Source organism: Microplitis demolitor, chromosome 4 (genome assembly GCF_026212275.2).
Source record: "Microplitis demolitor isolate Queensland-Clemson2020A chromosome 4, iyMicDemo2.1a, whole genome shotgun sequence".
Classification (NCBI taxonomy): domain Eukaryota; kingdom Metazoa; phylum Arthropoda; class Insecta; order Hymenoptera; family Braconidae; genus Microplitis; species Microplitis demolitor.
The window spans coordinates 9,432,794-9,455,312 of NC_068548.1; the positions used below are offsets into that span (position 1 = coordinate 9,432,794).

At 31.1% G+C, this 22,519-nt stretch overlaps 1 long non-coding RNA gene across 1 annotated transcript; it reads right to left on the reverse strand.

The window, feature by feature from the left end:
- Positions 1-10,977: 10,977 nt before the first annotated feature.
- LOC128667634 (uncharacterized) lies at positions 10,978-11,409 on the reverse strand. The gene is made up of 3 exons (XR_008403578.1): positions 11,273-11,409; positions 11,115-11,183; positions 10,978-11,010 (listed from the first exon to the last, which is right to left on the reverse strand). It is a non-coding gene; the product is annotated as an uncharacterized LOC128667634 (long non-coding RNA).
- Positions 11,410-22,519: the final 11,110 nt, after the last annotated feature.

The following is a 22,519-nucleotide window of genomic DNA, read 5'->3' on the forward strand; positions in this document are numbered from 1 at the left end:
ATGTACATGTACGAACTAAATAATAGCAATTTATTCAATAGCAATTACTAGGTAATTAGACAAGTGCTATCTATTGAATGAGTGTGCATATACGAACTGAACAATAGGAACTGAGATTATTATTAAATTAAATGTGCATGTACGAACTGAACAATAGCAATTACCAGGTAATTGGACAAGAGCTGCCTATTAAATAAATGTACATGTACGAACTGAACAATAGCAATTACCAGGTGATTAGACAAGTGCTGTCTATTGAATATGTACATGTTCGATCTAATTCTTAGCAATTTATTCGATAGAAAATTACCAGGTAATTAGACTTGAGCTGTCTATGAATTATATATATAAATATATACATATATACATACATACATATATATATACGACCTAAAAAGCAACAATAAGCTACCTCTCGATTTGTACATATAAATATTATAAAAAAATTACAACACCAAAAATTTAATTATTTTATTGTTTACAATAGATTTGTACATGTACATTTAATTAATAAAAAGCTCTTGTCTGATTACCGGTTGATTTTTTTTTGAATATGTATTCTATATTTACTTCTTACTTGTACATTTATTCAATAGACAGCCCTCGCCTAATTGCCTAGTGATTTTTTATTGAATAAATTGCTATCAATCAGCTCGTCGTGTACAGCTATTCGATAAACAGCTTTTGTCTAATTACCTGATACTATTATTAGAAATGTAGCCTTGAATTAGTTCCAGTATGTACATAGAATTTATAAACAGCTCTTGCCTAATTACCTGGTACTTTTTATTAAATACATTGCTATCAATTAGCTCAGATATTTAGATTCATCTGAAAGACAGCTCTCAACTAATAACGAGGTCATATATTATTGAATTAATTACAATCAATTAGTTCGTACATGTACATTTATGAAGCTCTTAACTAATAACTGGTAATTTTTTATTGATTAAGTTACTATTTATCAGTTCGTACATGGTCATTTTTTTTACAGATAGCACCGATCTCATTGGCTCGTATTTTTTTATTGAATAAATTGCTATCAATTGTCTCGTACATGTACAGCTATTCGATAGACAGTTCTTGTCTAATTACCTGGTACTTTTTATTGAATACATTGCTATCAATTAGTTCAAAGATTTAAATTCATCTGAAAAACAGCTCTCAACTAATAACGAAGCCATATATTATTGAATTAATTACAATCAATTAGTTCGTACATGTGCATTTATTAAGCTCTTGACTTTTAACTGGTAATTTTTTATTGATTAAGTTACTAATTATCAATTCGTACATGTACATTTAATTATATAGACGGCTCTAGTTTAAGTATCCACCATTTTCTATTGATTAATTAGCTATATATTCATTCGAACATGTAAATTTAAATAATAAAAAAAAAAAAGAAAATAATAATTACATATAAATAAAAAAAAATCTGGGCGTTGGATGGCTCTGCAGGCCAGCCCCAAAACTTCCCGCTGTTTTCGACCTCAAAGAGCTCGAAAACATTAGTGTAGATATATTCTCGAGCTCTTCGAGCTCGAAAATGCTATCACATGCGATTGTTTTTTTACGATCTTCTTAAGCTCTAACAAGTTACCTGTTATGCCGAAGTTTGAAAATTTAAGAATCAAAAATCGTTAATGAAGCGGTTTTTAAAATTTAATCCCTGCTCATGTTCAATAAAATAAGTGTATTGAGGTAGAAATCAATGCCAGGGATTCAAATCAAGATTTAAATAAGTTTTGACTCATGTGAGAAACAATCAAATATGAAATATCCGAGAAAAATATTAAAAACTACGTTTTATCGATTTTATTGTTGGTAGTGTAATTTAAACTAAAAACCAAGTTCGATGACATTATGTATCGAAAGTAACCATATAAAGGATGAGTTGGTATGATTTCAGACACATTTCAGTAGGTTATATTATGATTTATCCGGGAAAAATAACATAAAATGTTATTTTTTTAACTTTTCAACGCCGATATCTTTCAAACTAATAAATCGATTTCGACGTTTGAGGTGGCAATCGACGCGTTTTATTGAGTACTAGAGCTGATTAAATTTTGAAGTCGATCGTATAAGTCGTTTCTGAGAAATTAATAAAAAACTAAAAAAAAATTTTTTTTTTTTCGTAATTCGCAAATATTTTTGAGTCTATTTGATCATATGACCTGGAATTTTCAGGAAAGTTGATGGCCAACAAACTCTTTCAATTGCCGCCTTAAACATCCAAATCGATTCATTAGTTCAAAAGTTACAAAGAGTTTACATACATACACACACACACACTCGGACATCATTCCGAAAATAGTCAGAATAGCTTCCTAGGACCTCAAAACGTCGACATCTGATGAAAACTCGATTTTCGAAAATCGGGATGAAAACAATAACTTCCCGAAATTTTCGAAAATCGTCGATTTTCTTAGCGGGAAGTTAAAACAATTAGTAATTATTTTATAAATGTTGTTAGATATAAAGCATGCAATTAAATCGCATATATACATCTGATTTAAACAGCACTAGGGTCTGATTACCTGAGAATCTTTATTGCATAATAAGCTTGAATTCAATTCGTGCATGTACATTCGGCTTAAGAGACGGCCCAACTCTAATTGTCGGATATTTCCTATTAATTAATTAGCAGCTAATAAATTCGAACATGTACATTTGAATTAATAAATGACTCTAGTCTAATTAAATACCATTTTCCATTGACTAAATAGCTATCAAGAAATTCGTACATGTACATTTAATTATATAGACGGCTCTAGTTTAAGTGTCCACCATTTTCTATTGACTAGTTAGCTATCAAATAATTCATGCATATTCATTTGACTTAATAGACGGCTTTTATCTATTTATCTACGATTTTTGTTTTACTACATAGATCCCAATTAATTCGTACATGTACATTTGACTTAAGAAACGGCTCCAGTCTACCATTTTCAATTGACCAAATAGCTATCAATAAGTTCTTACTTGTATATCTTATTTAATTGGCGTTTCTGGTCTCATTACGTAGTAGATTTTTTTAAATTAGTAGCTATTTATCAAATCGTACATGTACATTTATTCGATAGACAGCTCTTGTAACAAATAGCTCTTAACTAATTACTAGGTAATTTGTTATTAAAATAATTGCAATCAATTAGTTCGTACATGTGCATTTATTTGATAAGCAGCTCTTATAGTTGACTAGTTGAATAGTTGTACATGTATGAGGCAATTAGACTAGTACTATCTGTAAAAAAAATGGCCATGTACGAACTGATTAATAGTAATTGAAGCAATGAAAAATTACCAGTTATTAGTTAAGAGCTTAATAAATGTACATGTACGAACTATTTGATTTTAATTATTTCAATAATATATGACCTCGTTACTAGTTGAGAGCTGTCTTTCAGATAAATCTAAATATCTGAACTAATTCATAGCAATGTATTTAATAAAAAGTACCAGGTAATTAGACAAGAGCTGTCTATTAAATAAATGTACATGTACGAACTGAATAATAGCAATTTATTCAATAGCAATTACCAGGTGATTAGACAAGTGTTATCTATTGAATGAATGTGCATGTACGAATTGAACAATAGAAATTACCATCAGGTGATTGGACAGGAGCTGCCTATTAAATAAATGTACATGTACGAACTGAATAATAGCAATTTATTCAATAGTAATTACCGGTTGATTAGACAAGTGCTGTCTATTGAATATATGTGCATGTACGCCCAATTCTTAGCAATTTATCCGATAGAAAATTACCAGGTATAATTAGACTTAAATTGTCTATAAATTATAGATATAAATAAATATATATATATATATATTTATATATATGTACATATATATGTATATATATAAATATGTATATTTATACGAACTAATTGATTGCAATTTATATAATAAAAATTACTCGGTAATTATATAAGAGCTGTATATAAGTTCAATCAACATGTACGTACTAATTGTATACTACTTATTAAATAGAAAGTACTAGGTAATTAGACATGAGATTTTTATTGAATCAAATGTACATGTTCGAATTTATTGTAGGCTTTACATGTGATAAAATAATTAAAATTTTGTTGTATTTTATTTGGGATGTGCAATTGCAGCCATCTGTTCGTTTTTGCAGAACTATGTTTCGTACCAATCTTATTTTATTTTATCGACATCGATATTAGTTCATCGTGACGGCGCCACATATTTTCTTCCGAGATCCCAGTGGTTCGCAATCATTCCTTATTTCACTTGCATTTTTTTTTTAGGTAGAAGTTCGCTCACTCTGATAACACGAGTTGATCGAGAAAAAGTTGGTCATTCATTAGTTTCCGACCAACTTGACGACAAGTTATCGACAACTTCAGCTTTTGCAACTTTTGGCTACAAGTTACCGCCAACTTTCTCAGAAAGTTGGCGGCAGTATGGAGCCGCAACTGGAATGCAAGTTTCTGAGGAAATTGAAAGTAAACTTACCGTCAACTTATGATCACCAACTTTTGCAAGCAACTTTTGCCACCAACTTTCTCAGAAAGTGATCGTCAACTTTTTGGATTTACAACTTTTGCCACCAACTTTCTCAGAAAATGTCCATCAACTATTGGAGGTACCAACTGTTGGCGATCAACTTGGTTCCAGTTGCGGCTGCAAGTTTCTCGTCAGTTTCTCGCCAACTTGGCTATCAGGGCAGTTTTGTTTTAAAACTGTACTTAATTCTCTCTTTATTCAAGGACGACTTTATACTCAATGACAACTGCCCTGATAGCCAAGTTGGCGAGAAACTGACGAGAAACTTGCAGCCGCAACTGGAACCAAGTTGATCGCCAACAGTTGGTACCTCCAATAGTTGATGGACATTTTCTGAGAAAGTTGGTGGCAAAAGTTGTAAATCCAAAAAGTTGACGATCACTTTCTGAGAAAGTTGGTGGCAAAAGTTGCTTGCAAAAGTTGGTGATCATAAGTTGACGGTAAGTTTACTTTCAATTTCCTCAGAAACTTGCATTCCAGTTGCGGCTCCATACTGCCGCCAACTTTCTGAGAAAGTTGGCGGTAACTTGTAGCCAAAAGTTGCAAAAGCTGAAGTTGTCGATAACTTGTCGTCAAGTTGGTCGGAAACTAATGAATGACCAACTTTTTCTCGATCAACTCGTGTTATCAGGGTGTACTCAATTGCTCAGCCAATAAGAGAGCAAGCGTCGGTAAGAAAGAAGTATGTAGGTCGGTCATTATCATATGGCGCTGAGTGAAGATTCTAAAATTATCTCAGTATTTAATTAAGATAATGAGATATAATTCAAATATTATATAAAAAATAATTTATTAACAACTTTTATACAATAAAAATACTAAATGTACGGATGTTTTAATAGTTCTATAATTATTATAAGTTTATAATTATAAATTGAGGTATATTTATGTCTTTAATTGAAAAAATTTGTTGAGAGGGCGCTTAGCAAGCAAAGTGAACGTACACGTTTCAAAATAGCTCAGTGAAATTCACAATTCTAATAGTGACATACCCTTATAATAAGCAAAGTAAATCAAAAGTGCGTGCCCAGTGCAAAACCCATAGAATAGTGCAAAATACATGTGAAAATAACAACTTTCTACTGTAATTTAACGTAATCACAATCGTGGGACTAAATAGAGGTTAGGTCTACTACAGCAGAATAGGCGGGCAAACATGACCGGCGCAATGAGTGATCACAAAGACACAAGTCTAGACAGTTCAGATACACACACACAGATGGCAGATGCAAACAACAACAGCTTGAAATATAATGACAGTACTCCAAAGCCCAAAAGAGGAAGGAAGACAAATGCTGAAAGACTGACCCAAGACAACAACAACAACAGACCCCTAACCCCATACCTCATTAGACGCTCTGTCAGCCTTGACAATGGAAACAACAGCCAGAACAACAGTGACAGTACTGACAACAACCCAGGGTCACCCCCTGAGAAAACAAGCACACCAAAAAGAGACGAACATACTGGAACTCCCACCCCGCCACTCGATATCAGTCAAGAAAATCTGCTTGATGACTCCTCACACAGCTACACACCCCATAACGATACAATAATAAATGCACCAGACCTAGACCCACAACGGGTCTCTTGTAGCAACTGCTCCAAGATGCAAGAACTAGCAACAAGCATAAAAGAAGAAAACAGCAAAATGAAGCTCTGGATAATGAGGACAATCAATGAGTTCAGGAAGGAAATACAAGATAGCCTAACGGAAATTAGCGCCAACAAGTCACAGTATACTGAGACCCAGCAACCCTCAGCACACACCCAAAGTCAAGTAATCCCGTTACATCCAGATGCACAACGACTCCTACAGAGTCTAGAACACCTTAAAAACCCAATACACACTGAAAACCGTAATAAAACAACCGGACAAAATCTAAGCACAATAAGTGATGGAAGCTTCAACAGTTACACCTCACCAGCTCACACAGCTGGATTCTCAAACAACCGAGACACCGATGATAGACCCTTCAGGACACATACAACAAATCCAGGACGAACGCGGAATTTTATGACAAGACAGCAACCCAGTTGCACTCAATACCCAAGCAGCACGGCACCCAGAAGCCAGACCAAGAAAACGTATGGGACTGTCAATATAAATAAGCAAGTTGATAAGCCAAGCAGACTCAGAATTGACGAGCTAGAAGGAGAACGTAAGGTAAGGCAAGCTAGAAGAAACAACATCGTAGTAAGAGGTAAGCTGGACGATAACTGGAAAAATACCATGTCTATCGATACACAACTAGAGAAGATTTTTAACATTAAAGTTAAAACGAATGCAGTAAAAAGAATCAATAATAAGGTTGTTATAACTCTAGGTTCAATCGATTTAAAAAAAGTCATCATGGCCCAAAAATTTAAAATGAGGGGCTCAGATGTTTGGATAGATGATGACTTCACACCACGAGAAGCTGCCACACAACGATGGATAGAGCAAGAGGCGGAAAATGAACGGAAGGAAGGCAGAGAAGCCACCACGAGATATATGAAGATGTGGGCACAAAACACATGGTGGAGATGGGACGATTTGAAAGGAAATCTAGTGAAGAATTCCTTTCGTACCAACTCACAATAGAGCTAGCGAAATAAAAATTGTCCTCTGGAACATAGCAGGGATAAAAAATGTGAAGGACGCATGGGGAGATCTAGAAGATTCCGACATAATAATCTTACAGGAAACCTGGGTTACTAAAAAACAAGAAGATAAAGCTATCAGCAAACTGAGCAAAAAGTTTCAATGGTGGTCAAAACCTGCTATCAAGAATAAAGGATCCAGAGGAAGAGCTAGTGGAGGACAACTAGTTGGCATCAAACAGAACTTAAAAGAAGGTTGGCTAGTACAGCAATGGAAATTCGGACTAAGTATCAAGACAAATAACGTCTGTATCATAACACTGTATAATAACGTAGGAATGAAAAATGTGACTACAGCGTTAACTACTGAAATAGATGAATGTATAAACGAAGGCCTGACCGTTACAGTGATTGGAGATTGCAACGCCAGAATTGGAGAAAAACCAGGTTATAGCTATTGTGACTGGGAAGGAGTTCCCCAGAGCACCAGGACCTCTCAGGACAAAACCATCAATCCTGAAGGCTGCATACTGATCAATCTCTGTGAAGAACTCGGGATAAGTGTAGCAAATGGTGCGGTTAAGGGTGATGAGCAAGGAAATGTCACATTCGTTGGCGGCAGTGATGAGACATGCGCATCTGTCTTGGACCTAGTGCTATGCGTGGGCGCACAAAGCCTACAGGCGATAAGGAAACTAGTAGTTGGAGTCAGGCCTGAATCTGATCATCTTCCGATCACAGTTGTACTCGATAAAGGTAAGAGCCACCCACGCGAAGATCCAAGCTCAGCCCCGAACAATCCGACAGACTTCACCAAGAAGAAAGAAGCACTACTATGGAGACTAGATAAAGCTGAAATATACAATGAGACATTATCGGAAATGTGGAATGAATTTGACCTAGTAGCGGACCCAGTAACCTGGCCACAACTAAGAACAATGATGACGGATGCTGCGAAGACCTGCGAGTTGATCAGAAGAAACAAGAAAGGAAAGAACTCCAGCACAGACCCGTGGTACAACCACAAATGCCGTACTGCCAAGAAAGAAGTATGGAAAAGGTTAAAACAATATCTACAGAGCAAAAACATAAAAAACAAAAAGCTCCTGAATCTAAGCCGCAAAACGTTTCACTCTGTAAGAAAAGAAGAAGAGAGACAATGGAAAGAGAAGAAATGGAATCAACTCAACAAGTGTAAAGACATGGCTGCTTGGTGGAAAACCATAAACACCTTTAGAGGAAAACCCTTTAATACCGCAAGTGATGAAATAAGCGGACAACAATGGATTGAACACTTCTCCGCCTTACTGAACTGCAATCCAAGTAGCGAAAACAATGTAACAGCTGAGACTGCACAGAAAATACATGCAACTACGTTGAATGAGACACCATTGCCACAAAGAAAACCATCAGACCCATGTAACGACGAGACAACAAGACCAGCAGAGACATCAGACAACACTGACAACGATGTCAAGAACAGCGCCCTTGATGAAGATTTCACAATGTCAGATCTGGTAGATACCTTAAAGACACTCAAAAATAAAAAGGCCGCCGGAGAAGACGGAATACCAGCAGAATTCATCAAAAATATTCCGAAAGAACGACTCCCTGAACTCTTAAATACAATAAATAAAATCTGGAGAGAGGGCGAGCTACCTGAAGGATGGGACACAGCAATAATTGTTCCCATATTTAAAGCTGGGGACCCAAATAACCCAGTTAACTACAGAGGGATCTCTCTGTTAAACGCCGGATACAAAGTATTGACTAACTTAATGGCAAGGCGAATCAACACCTGGCTTGAAGAAAAGGAGTGTATAAGAGAAAGCCAAGCAGGATACAGGCGAAATAGAGGAACGAGGGACCACGTATTTGTTCTCAACTCACTCATCAACAACCGACTAAAACAAAAAGGTGGAAAACTGTACATATGCTTTGTTGATTACAAAAACGCCTTCGACAGGGTTAATAGAAATAAATTGCTAGAAAAAATATTAAAGCTCGGAATAGAAAAAGGAAGAATGTACCACATGCTTGAAAGAATCTACGGATGCACGCTGAACCAGATACAGGTAGGAGCAAAGTGCTCAAGAAAGTTCGAATCCTCAAGTGGAGTGCGCCAAGGATGCGCACTTAGTGCCACACTATATAATGTGTATACCGATGACGTCGATGATATCTGGAGCGAACCTAACATCGGAGGCACAACAATGGGTACAAAAAGGTATTACGTAATTAAATATGCAGACGACATGGCGCTAGTTTCAGACACAGCAAAAGGACTCCAAAAAATGCTACACGCGCTAGAAGGATACGCGCAAAAAAATGACTTGATTGTGAACGAAAAAAAGACAGTAGTCATGATAGTAAAGAAAGGACGTAGAGATAATGAAACAACAAAATGGATGTACGGTGGAAGCTCACTAGAAATAGTACGTGAATTTAAGTACCTCGGCTACTGGTTTACAGGTGGAGGGAGCTTTAAGAAACACACAAGATGGCTAGTAGGAAAAACACAACAGGCACTCAACTCTACATGGGGACTGATCAAAAGGTCGAGACGCTCAAAACTAAATGACCGATTGTATCTCTACAACTCACTCTCAAATGCTGGTGCATTGTACGGTGTAGAAATCTGGGGACGGGCTCCCAACGATATCTACAAAAGACTCTACGCAAAAGCACATAAACTAGCACTAGGCGTCTCTAAAAACACACCTGAGTACTTGTGGAGAGTGGAAGCGGATGTACCAAGCTACTTATATGTTACTAGAAAACGTGCAAGTAGCTATATCATAGATATCATGAAGATGGACACGGATAGGTGGCCAAGGATGTGCCTCAGAGAAGAGTGCAGATCAATACTAAACGGCAACCCGTCGAAATGGGGAGCAGATATGATGCAAGCATTCTCTGAAATAAACTGTCAAGATATCCCTACCCTGATCTGGAACAACGCGGAACATAATACTATTGCTGAATGTCTGGAAGCAGGCTTACAATCCTACAAAGATAAGGAAACCTGTGAAAATAACTACAAAATTATGATGTCATCTTTCAGTCCGATTTTCAAGTTTGTAAAAACTTGTACCTCGACCGAACCCTACTGGAATGACAAATCAATAGAAGGTTGGATGAAGGAAATCTGGTCTCGACTCAGGTGTGGAAACTACGGCAAAGTACTCAAAAAAGGATTCAGAAATGAAACCTGCAGGATCTGCGAGCGCGAGCCCGAATCACTTAACCATCTAATCACTTGCAGCGAAGTCCGAAAATTATGCTCAGAAAAAGTCAACACCGCGATCCAAAGTCTCATAGAGGGTAAATACGATGCTGACCTTGACGCACTCTGGCGACAGCTTCTTAGAGGCGCCCCAGAGAAAAACGTGTGCATCCTCTTCAAAGAAATTGGACGGAAACGAGAGGAAGGGCCTGAAGAAAGATAGTGCAATCAAAAGAAAAGCGGAATAGCAATTTATGAAATATGAGGATCTGAAATAATAAATATATAATTAATTTTATAACATAGAGCTATTAGTATATAAAATATAAGATTAAGTTCGCTATGTAATAGAGTTTGTTAATTCAAACTGTACATCTGGGATCAATAAATAAATAAATAAATAGAATAAATTGAAAAAATTTGTTTAAAAAACATAAAATTTCTATACATTAATTTTGAAATTTACAGGTAAGTTGTTTTAACAGCTAATTTAATAAATAAAAATAAAACTGCAAGGAATTAATGGTTGTTAAAATTTATTATTAAATAAAAATAAATATCAAATGGAATACAAAATAACACATAATAGAGAGATTCTTAATGATCCTGCAAAATGAGGTTCAAATGTTCAATATTGCCAATATTTGGTAGCTGTTCACCTGCAAAAAAAGAAAGAAAAAAAAGTAATAATTTCTATTAAAAATCTGGAAAGGTTCAAATATCTATAATTTTCAAACTGTCTACACGGAAGTTTTTGACTCACGTTGATTATCATTTAAAATTAAAAATATTGAATCATGAAGATCCCGATTCACTGCAGCGTGTAGGAATTCTTGTAACGTAGAATAGAGTATATTATCATTTTTAGTTAATATTAATTTTATTTCATTAATTGCTCATTAATTGGCTGAGTTGTTTTACCTTCCAGATCTTAAAGATGCTTGAAGATGCTGAATGCGGATGTCATGATGACGCTGAACTGATCGACGTTGACGATTGATATCAATTCCGGCATCTAACCGTCCCCACTGGATCTCCATATCTCTAATAATATTTTGTAATTGTGCTATAAAAAAATAAAAACAAATGATTTATATATATAATTCATGACTAAATTAAAGTTTGAGGAGCTATAATTTAGAGGGGTACTTTTCTTCTTGTACTTATATCAATTTCCCGCTGAAAATATGGTAAATTTTCTAACATTCGAAAAGCTATTCTTTTCTATTACAACTACATTGTTTTTTTTTTCTAAATTAATGTTTTAATTTTTTTTTTTACTCATAATAAAATTTTAATGCGATTATAATAGTTTGAAATCATTGGATAGATTTAAAAAAAATGAAATTCCAGTACACTGAAAGAAATCTCAGTAGTTGCCATAACTAAAAAGAGACAACTATTTTAATTTAGTTAGTGTAACGAATTCAAATAGTTATTGTAACTATTTATTATTCAGATGACTTTAAAAAAATAGTTGAAGTAACTAAAATTATTTTGTTATTTATTTTTAGTCATCGCTATAATTAAAATTTAGTAGTCACAACAAATACTAACTAGTTGAATCAAATATTATTTGGTACTCAATTTAACTAAAAAAAATCGTAGCAGTAATTATATACTTTTAACTATTTCAAAATAGTTGATTCAACGATTTTTTTTAAGTTGTATCCGTATATCACTATATTTTTGCTGTTGATGTAACAAGTTTCAGATAGTAGTGGTAAAACATTTTACATGGTTGTATCCAACTATTTTTATTTAGTTGTTGTAACTACTTTAAATAGTTATGATAATTATTTATTATTCAAATGACTTTAAAAAAATAGTTGAAGTAACTAAAATTATTTTGTTATTTATTTTTAGTTATCGCTACAATAAAAGTTTAGTAGTCATAACAAATACTAACTAGTTGAATCAAATATTTTTTGGTACTCAATCTAACTAAAAAGAATCGTAGCAGCAACTATATATTTTTAACTATTTCGAAATAGTTGATTCAATGAATTTTTTAAAGTTGTATCCGTATATCACTATATTTTTGCTGTTGATGTAACAATTTTAAATAGTAGTGGTAAAACATTTTACATAGTTCTATCCAAGTATTTTTATTTAGTTGGTGTAACTAATTTAAATAGTTATGATAATTATTTATTGTTCAGATGCCTTAAAAAAAATAGTTGAAGTAGCTAAAATTAGTTTGTTATCTATTTTTAGTTATCGCTACAATAAAAGTTTAGTGGTTACAACACATACTAACTAGTTAAATCAAATATTATTTAGTACTTAATCAAACTAAAATTGGGACTTAGAAAAAATTTCGGGGTTAAAATAATATATTATTTCGATATGATCTACTTATAAATCGTTAAATTTGCGTTCGACAAGTATTATTATTATTATTATTTTTTTTTTTTTTTTTGAGCACCGAAATCTTTTCAGTCCCGAAACTTAAAATTTTTCTAAGTCTGAAAAGTCTAAATTGTTCTAAGTTTCTGAGCCCAAAATTTATAAGACAAAAAAATTTGGCCAAAATTTGTGTATGTCAGTCGATTCGGAGTTTCGTGACATGAACTTCTGTTTTATAATCAAAATATATTTTTTTTAGCGTGATATGTGAATTTTTTTAAGTCCTGAAGGTTAATTTGTGAGCGAAAACAATGGTTGCCGTAACTAAATTAATTTTGTTGCTGTAACGAAGTGAGTACTTGTACGCTTAGCTTATAAGTTAAGTAACGTCTTTGGCTACTCATCGGCCGTGTGGCGTAGCGGTACATCGTCGGTCTTGCGTGCGTAGGGCGCTAGGTTCGAATCCTTCTTAGGGCGACTGCGAAATAATTATTTAAGAAGCATAGGAAGGTTGTTAAAAATATAAGTTTAAGCGCGTGTATCAGATAAATTTGACAAAAATTTACATAAGCCATCTCCCATCACAAAAAAAAAAAAAAAATCATATAAAATGAAATAAACTTAAAAACCTCGAAAAAAAAAAAATAATAAATAAATAAATTACCTAACAAACCATTAAAATTAACATTGTAAACAAAAAATAATTTTTTTTTTCCTTAAAATCCACTAAATTTCCATGGAGACAACAACTAAGTTTCTTTTGTTAGATGAAATATAATTTCATCACACTGGTAAATAAAAATTAGTTGTTCTCATAACTACATATATATGGTTAGCCGTACTATCCTACTTTCATTACTGTAGCTAAATATTATTTGTGTAAGTAATTATGAAATAATGTTAATATTCACTATTATTTTATAGTTTTAGCAACTTTAAAAATTTCGTTATGTTTAGTAAAAAATCTCAGTTGATTTAACGATTAGGGTTTAGTTCTTTGAATGACTGCTTTGAATTAAATATAACTATTTTTAGTCAGTTACATTAACAGTTAAAACGTTGAATTAACTACAAAATAGTAACTGCAACTAAATTTAATTGTTATATTAACTAAAATTGATTTGTTATCGTAACTAAGAAAATATATTTGTATCCGTATATCACTATTTTTTTGTAGTTGCAGTTACTGATTTTTTCTCTCAGTGTAGTTTTGAATCACGGTAGATGTTTTTTATTGCCAATATCTTTTGAACAAATCAATTGATTATAGTGTTTAAAGAGGCAGCTGGGGCAGTTTTCCAACCTCTTACACTAAAAAAATTTTAGAATTAATCAGTGAAACGATTTTGATTGCATTAAAAAAAAAAAAACACACGCACAGACTTCATTAAAATTTTTCCGACAAGTTTCTTTGGAAAAAACAACCCGATTTCAATCGCTGAGGCCACATTTGACGCGGTTTATAGAGTTTCAGAGCTTATTAGATTTTTGGATCAATTTATAGAATAAATTAAAAGTTATCGAAAAAAAGAAGAAATATTATCAAAATTTTATTTTCAAGATAGCTCGAAGCGTACTGTACCGTTCAAGCTGCGTTTTTAAAAATAGATTGTCGGAATTAATGTCATATTAAAAAATAATAAAATATTTACATACGATAACATATGCTCAGACATTATTAGTAAAATTAGTTAAAATAGCTTTTTAGGACATCGAGACTTATTCAAAACTCGAAAATCAAACTGAAACCTTTCTTTTTTCAAAAATTTTCAATTTTCTTAGCGGGAAGTTGAAAAATATTTTGCCAACTAGCTGTTCTATTGTCAATAATGTATAGGTGTGTTGAGTTTAAGTTTATTATAGAAAAACCATAAATTATGGGAGCAGTTCCTTACAGGATAATTATAGGATCCATTCCCATTAATTATAGCAATGGTTTCCATAATAGTATGAGAACGATTCCCATAATATTATAGAAGTGGCTCCTATATCATTATGGGAATCGTTCCCATACTATTATGGGAATGATTCCCATAATTTTCTTTCCGTGTAGACAGTTTGAAAATTATAGATATTTGAACCTTTCCAGATTTTTAATAGAAATTATTACTTTTTTTTTTCTTTTTTTGCAGGTGAACAGCTACCAAATATTGGCAATATTGAACATTTGAACCTCATTTTGCAGGATCATTAAGAATCTCTCTATTATGTGTTATTTTGTATTCCATTTGATATTTATTTTTATTTAATAATAAATTTTAACAACCATTAATTCCTTGCAGTTTTATTTTTATTTATTAAATTAGCTGTTAAAACAACTTACCTGTAAATTTCAAAATTAATGTATAGAAATTTTATGTTTTTTAAACAAATTTTTTCAATTAAAGACATAAATATACCTCAATTTATAATTATAAACTTATAATAATTATAGAACTATTAAAACATCCGTACATTTAGTATTTTTATTGTATAAAAGTTGTTAATAAATTATTTTTTATATAATATTTGAATTATATCTCATTATCTTAATTAAATACTGAGATAATTTTAGAATCTTCACTCAGCGCCATATGATAATGACCGACCTACATACTTCTTTCTTACCGACGCCTGCTCTCTTATTGGCTGAGCAATTGAGTACAGTTGTCATTGAGTATAAAGTCGTCCTTGAATAAAGAGAGAATTAAGTACAGTTTTAAAACAAAACTGGTGGTTCAAGAACTGCTTTTGAGTACAGATGGCTCTCGAGTAAAGAAATCCTGAGTAAAGTTGTCATACTGCCGTTTTGTTTTCAAATGAAAAACAGAAAAGAGTTACAATATACCTTAACACATCAAAATCTAAATGATTTTGTAAATTAGTCAATTTCAAGGATTAGTTGCCATCTCTCAGAAAAACGTGACATTAATATAAACCCTCTACTTTATCTTAACATTATTCGGTAACAAGAATTATAGTTAGTAATATTTTTAATCTATTACATGTAAACACTGGATGGCAGCACTTGTATTATTATATGACGTCTAGGTCTCCTTTCTTAGTCCCTACTTGTACTATATGCCTACGACTACCAGCTACCAACACTAGTCTAGTTTTGTGCAAATCGTCACGAATCCCATCGGACGGTCCTGTGCAAAAGTTGGCAATCATAAGTTGACGGAAAGTTGCCTTCAATTTTTTCAGAAATCTGCATTCGAATTGCGGCTCTTCCCTGGCGCCAACTTTCTCAAGGCCCCTGATAGCACGAATTGCTTGTCAAGAAGTTGGTATTCATTAGTTTGCGACTAACTTGACGACAAGTTGTCGACAACTCTTGCTTTTGCAACTTTCGGCTACAAGTTACCACCAACTTTCTCAAAAAGTTAGTGCCAGGAAGAACCGTAATTCAAATGCAGATTTCTATAAAAATCGAAGGCAACTTTCCGTCAACTTATGATTGCCAACTTTTGCAAGCAACTTTTGCCACCAACTTTCTCAGAAAATGTCTATTAACTATTGGAGATACCAACTGTTTGCGGCCAACTTGGTGTCCAGTTGCGGCTGCAAGTTTCTCGTCAGTTTCTCGCCAACTTTGTTATGTCCTCAACGGCCTCAGGTGCCTCCACCTGTTAATTAATTAGTAAACTTGAGATACATAAGAAGCGCGCATTTAAATTCCATTTGAAATTATATATTAATTTCTTACAACACTTATTGCGTCTTAACAATATTGAGTCAATAATTTAAATGATAAATCGTCGTGGCACATACTCATTAAATTATATATATTTATTATAAGAAAGTTTAAATAAATAGATAGATAAACCTTTATTTTGTATTCAGAGAAATATAAATACAGGTTGAGTGGTCTTGGAACGTTTCCTGTCACCCGATACTTAAAACCTAAACAAAACATACGCATAAAAATCATGAATAGGTCCTTGTTCTAAAGTTAACCGTCAATATGGTTATAAACAAATACATATTCTATCAACAAGTAAGAAAAGAAAATATATAATTAATAAATGTTACTTACTAATGAAAACCATGTCTCACCAGAATTTAACTATTACTGTTAATAGTAAATAAAGAGTGACGCGTATAATAAATAAATTAAAGAAAATATAGAAATATAGCATTATATTAATTATAATAATGTTTCACAATAAATAGTAATGTCAATCGTACTAAATAATTAAATATAGAATAATTATGGAGGAATACACCTCTGATAGCCTAGAATATTTAACTGGAAAATTGTATCTAAGTACATATAAATAGAATAAGTAATAAGAAGTTGTAGAATGGATAAAGTGAAGAACGTATATGTGTAAGCTTATATCCCAAATTTGAATTAGTAGAAAGTATAAATGTATAAGTATAATATTTAGTAAAGAACATAGATATATAAGAATATATACATATAAGCATGAGTGTGAACATGAGAGTAGTGGGGAGAAGTTGGAGAATGAAGGTCCGAGATCTCTCTGCCGTCTGATGTAACTTCACTTCTCTCCGAGAACTCTTTACGAATACAACTGTTATTACTGATCAAGTTTTATCCATACTTTATAATAAAATTCAGTCTTCAGATAAAAGTTATTTTATCAATTACATCTATCCTTAATCATAGTTTAATTATTTCATTAAATAACAATCATAATCATCATCATCTTAGTAAACAATAAATTTATCCACTGTTTTCAAATTCAAAATTTGGTCCCGCGTGACAACGAACTGCCCACTGTCCAGGAGGTGGCGTCAGCTCCGATCCTAGTAACCTCCCAGGACATAACAACTTGGCTATCAGGGACATTTTTACCTTCAAATTGTAGACAATTTTATGTATAAATTTCCTTACCTTCTGAAATGGTAAGAATGAACATTACCGACTGTTTTCGTTCGTTAAAGTTATACCTTTACCCTGGTAGCTAAGTTGGCCGCAACTTGACGACAACCTACTGCCGCAACCTGTCGCCGAGTTGGCCGCAAAAGTTGGCATATCTATAAGTTGACAGCGATTTCCCGAGAAACTTGTCAGCAACTTTAAGCTCGTGTAACTGTTGCCTACGAGTTTACAAATTGCTCAGAAACTTGGTGACAGGTTGTGGCAGTAGATTGTCGACAAGTTGCTGAGCAACTTGTCGTCAACAGTTTCACAGTATGAAGCTGCCGCCAAGTTCCTAACAAGTTGGTCGCAACTCATGTACACCATCTTTCTGATCAGAAAATCTAGCTATCAGGGTATAAATTGAAGAAAAATAAACCAAAAATTATCATTTTCAACTTTTGCTGTCAAATTGTCGGCAAATTCGGGCAGCAGATTTCAGGTAATTTCAACATCAAATACCGTCAATTTCAAGCTAAAGTGGCTATTAGCGAGATTAGGGAATTGTTGTAAAAAATGGAAGTCCGAACTTTTGCTAAAGCAAACTTTGCTAGTAGGGTAATTAGAAGATAAGTAATAATGAAAACAATAATAATTTAAATCGTACCCTAATAGCACAGTGTGCATTAGCAAAAGTTTACTTTACAAAAGTTTTCATGAATTTTTCGTCAAATGTTCGTCGACTTCGGACTTTTCCGTTTTTTACGACAATTTGTATGCAACTTGCGATTCATAGTTTGACGTAAATTTACTACCCAAATTAGAATGCAAATTACACTACAAAAATTGACTAAAAACAACTTTTCGGTAATTTTTAGGCAAATCTTTTACTTCAACTTATGGTTAATATGACTTAAAAAATTGTAAAATATTTTTTTACCGTGAAATTGTAGACATTTTTATTTATAAATCTGCTTACCTTCTGGAGAAAATGAACATTACTGACTTTTTTTTCTAGTGAAAAATTACCTTTAAATTGAAAAAAAATTAACCGCAAATTTTTGTTATAACTTTTGCTGTCAAATTGTCCTCAAATTCAGGCAGCGAATTTCAGATAATTTCATTGTCAAATTACAGTCAATTTCAAGCTAAACTAGCTATTAGAGTAGGCATAATAAACATTTTAATAATTAATTATAAAAACAACAGAACAAATGCTATTTTTAGTTAGATATTAAAAGACAAATCAAAATAAATGGAAAAAGAAACTTAACAAATATTAAATATAAGTATAGTCATCGCTAACTTCAAATAAATTATTAATAATTCATTTAAAAACAAAAATAAAAAACAAACAAATAATTTTTTATAGCAAACACCAAAAAACAAACGACGAACAAACGAATTGTTTATAGAATTTTTTTTTTTTTTTCAGTATATACAATACTGGCCATTAATTCTTGAGGGGTAGCGTAGAATCGGGAAAAAAAAAATGTCTCAAAATAAAAATGTATATGACTACTTTCATACAAATGTAAAAATATAAAAATATAAAGTTGTAAAAAAAAAATTCAATAATTAAAAATATATATACAAATAATAAAATGTAAAATTATAAATATGTATTGTAAAATAAGTAAATAAAAAAAAAACCCTATAAAAAATGTCTCTATATTTGAAAATCACTAATAAAAATATGGCCACTATTTAAAAATTACTAAATAATTTTAGTGCATATATAAAATTATGAATAATTAAAAAAAACTAAATTAAAAAGTCACTAAAAAAAATTACTATAAAAATAAAAAGTCCTACAAACCAACATGTTATGTCCTGGGAGGTTACTAGGATCGGAGCTGACGCCACCTCCTGGACAGTGGGCAGTTCGTTGTCACGCGGGACCAAATTTTGAATTTGAAAACAGTGGATAAATTTATTGTTTACTACGATGATGATGATTATGATTGTTATTTAATGAAATAATTAAACTATGATTAAGGATAGATGTAATTGATAAAATAACTTTTATCTGAAGACTGAATTTTATTATAAAGTATGAATAAAACTTGATCAGTAATAACAGTTGTATTCGTAAAGAGTTCTCGGAGAGAAGTCAAGTTACATCAGACGGCAGAGAGATCTCGGACCTCCACTCTCCAACTTCTCCCCACTACTCTCATGTTCACACTCATGCTTATATGTATAAATACTTATATATCTATGTTCTTTACTAAATATTATACTTATACATTTATACTTTCTACTAATACGAATTGGAGATATAAGCTTATACATTTACGTTCTTTACTTTATCCATTCTATATCTTCTTATTACTTATATTATTTATATTCTATTTTCCCGTACTTGGATACAATCATTCGGTTAAATATTCTAGACTATCAGAGGTGTGTTCTATAATTATTCTATATTTAGTTATTCGTTACAATTGACATTATCATTTATCGTGAAACATCATTATAATTATTCTAATGCTATATTTCAATATTTCTATTAATTCATTTATTATATGAATCACTCTTTATTTAATATAAAAATATATATATTAACAATAATAGTTAAGTTCCTGTGATATGGTTTTCATTTATAAATAAGATTTATTTATTATATATTTCCTTTTCTTGTTTGCTTATAGAGTATGTATTTGTTTATAACCATATTTACTGTTAACTTTAGAACAAGGGCCTATTCATGATTTTTATGCGTGTGTTTTGTTTAGGTTTTAAGTATCAGGTGACAGAAAACGTTCCAAGACCACTCAAACTGTATTTATGTTTCTCTAAATATAAAATAAAGTTTATCCATCTATTTATTTAACTTTCTTATAATAAAAATATATAATTTAATGAGTATGTGCCACGACGATTTGTGATTTAATTTATTTACTTCATATTGTTAAGACGCAATAAGTGTTGTAGGATATTAATATATTATTTCAAATGGAATTTAAATGCGCGTTTCTTATATATCTCAAGTTTACTAATTAATTAACAGGTGGAGGCACCTGAGGCTGTTGAGGACATAACAAACATTTGCATAACCAAACACGTATATAAAAAAATTATGTGAAAATAAACATCTCTAAAAATAATATGTCTATAAATAATCGACTGTTTTTGAATATCTCTAAAAAATATAATGTCTATAATAAAATATCTGAATAAAATTTAACCTACAAATTGAAGAATTTCACCATGTGCTCATAATAGTGACTAAGTTTATATTATAAAATATAAGTATTAATAATTATGATAAAACAACAATAATAATAATAAAAATTATAGTTATTATTATGGAAAAATATTAAGGAAAACAATAAATAAATAAATTATTTTAAACTTATAATAAGAGACCTGGAGTAAATGTGAAAAATCAAAATCTGATGTAGAGTTAAAATAGTAAATAAATTAAAAAATGCGAGTTTATAAAAGAACTTTGTTTATTTTTCAAGTTTTTATTATTTTTTTTTTTAAATGTTCAAAATTAATGTTAAAAAAGTAATCTATATTGTAAATATATAATATATACATAAGATATAATTTGTAAAAAACATAATGTTGTACAGTTAAGGAAAATAAATAATAATAATAAAGTATTCTATATTTACAAAAAAAAAAAAAAATTGATTTAATTGATTTAATGACACTATTGATTTAATGACACTATTGATTTAATAATAAACGCTGCTTAAATAAATTTTATAATAATAATAAATGCCGCTTAAATACTTATCATTAAAAGGCATTAAATGTTTATCATTTTATATTAGTACTTATTATATAATTTTTATATGCCGTTCGGCACAATGGGCAATTCTTCCTTCTGTGGACCCAGTAATCATCATGATAGCAAATGTAACAGCCAATAAAATGTTTACATTTTAAAACTGGGGCACTTGCCTCGGCTGACCGACAATGCATTCATAGCGGATCATACTCTGTTATTTAAACATAAAAAAAAAATTCTAAATTATTATTATTATTATTATTTATATTATTAAGATAATAAGGAAAATTTTGTTCCCGGCATATCTGTATGATAGAATTAGTTAATGTTATTAAATTTAGTATCGTTAGGAAGATTTTGACTTGAATTTGTGCCTTTTCATAGTTTTAACTCTTTTTTATTATCAATCATTGAGAAAAATTAAATTATCTGTCATTCGAATTACATTTAAATTACGCGAGGAAAAATATGATTGTAATTATTTTTTTTAAATAAATTAATATTCTAATTATTCTATCACTCAATATGACTGAATGTCACTGAATATATACTATATTATTTGTATGACGTTACTTATTCCAAAATGACAAAGTTTTATATTTTTATTTAGTTTTAGGAGGCTTCTCAAAGCCAAAATAGTAATTAAAGAAGTTTTTGATTGTTTATTATTATTATAAAATGTATTTAAGCTGCATTTATTTTTACTATTAAATATTTATCCATACAACTTTAAACAATTCAATCTTATAAGTTAGATTTATTATACATTAAATCAATAGTGTCATTAAATCAATTAAATCAATTTTTTTTTTTTTTTTTTTTTTTTTGTAAATATAGAATACTTTATTATTATTATTTATTTTCCTTAACTGTACAACATTATGTTTTTTACAAATTATATCTTATGTATATATTATATATTTACAATATAGATTACTTTTTTAACATTAATTTTGAACATTTAAAAAAAAAAATAATAAAAACTTGAAAAATAAACAAAGTTCTTTTATAAACTCGCATTTTTTAATTTATTTACTATTTTAACACTACATCAGATTTTGATTTTTCACATTTACTCCAGGTCTCTTATTATAAGTTTAAAATAATTCATTTATTTATTGTTTTCCTTAATATTTTTCCATAATAATAACTATAATTTTTATTATTATTATTGTTGTTTTATCATAATTATTAATACTTATATTTTATAATATAAACTTAGTCACTATTATGAGCACATGGTGAAATTCTTCAATTTGTAGGT